Here is a 724-nt window from a genome sequence, read left to right as displayed (position 1 = left end):
TATATATAATCACAATAGTACAATTTTTCTTGGAATTTTCCCTATGACTTTTTATTTTTATTTATTTTAAACATATAAAAGGCAAAAATATAATGTTTGTGGTAAAACAGTCACATTTTTTTTAATGTTTGTTTCAAAAGATAGAAAAATAAATTATTTACACATGTAATTTCCCCCATGCCCCTTGACTTAAACTCTCAGCTCATTCTCCTCAGAAGCATTGTTTTTATCATTTTACTTTGCAAATACTTAAAAATACCTATTTTGATAGTATAGTTTTCACGTTTTAGATTTATATACATGGTTTGTTTACTTTCACCTTGCTTTGATGTCATTGAGAATATGCACAGCAAAACATACATCAATTCAACTATCTATAGCAACACATCAATTACATTCTTTGAGTTATTCCTAATTGACATAAACTCACTTCTGCCCAAGTTTCCTATCTAAACTTTCAAGTTGCTGTCGTCACTCTGATCCCATATAATTCTTAAAAGACCATAATGCTCAAGGCAGAAATTTTTCACTGATTAAACTAGACTATTTGGTTTTCAGAAGATGTCAGAGGATATTTTTGTTTTAAGATGTAAACATTATTTCAGGATGACAATTTTGCGAGTTCATCCAGCCTCTATGGATCCATGACAATTTGAATTTATGTTCTGTATCTCCCCCCTTGTGACCAACATTCTTCTATAAACTTTCTGATAAAAATGTTCAG

The 724-nt window shown here is 29.7% G+C and overlaps 1 protein-coding gene across 1 annotated transcript in view; it reads right to left on the bottom strand.

Annotated features, from left to right (window-relative positions):
* The window catches only part of CDH18 (cadherin 18), a 707,490-nt gene that overhangs the window by 239,480 nt on the left and 467,286 nt on the right, over positions 1-724 (bottom strand). The window lies entirely within an intron of this gene.

The sequence above is a fragment of the Orycteropus afer genome, unplaced genomic scaffold, assembly GCF_000298275.1.
Source record: "Orycteropus afer afer isolate SDZICR_OR568_19922 unplaced genomic scaffold, OryAfe1.0 scaffold00390, whole genome shotgun sequence".
Taxonomy (NCBI): domain Eukaryota; kingdom Metazoa; phylum Chordata; class Mammalia; order Tubulidentata; family Orycteropodidae; genus Orycteropus; species Orycteropus afer.
The sequence above is the reverse complement of the archived record's forward strand: the minus strand, read 5'-3'. Positions and strand labels throughout refer to the sequence as shown.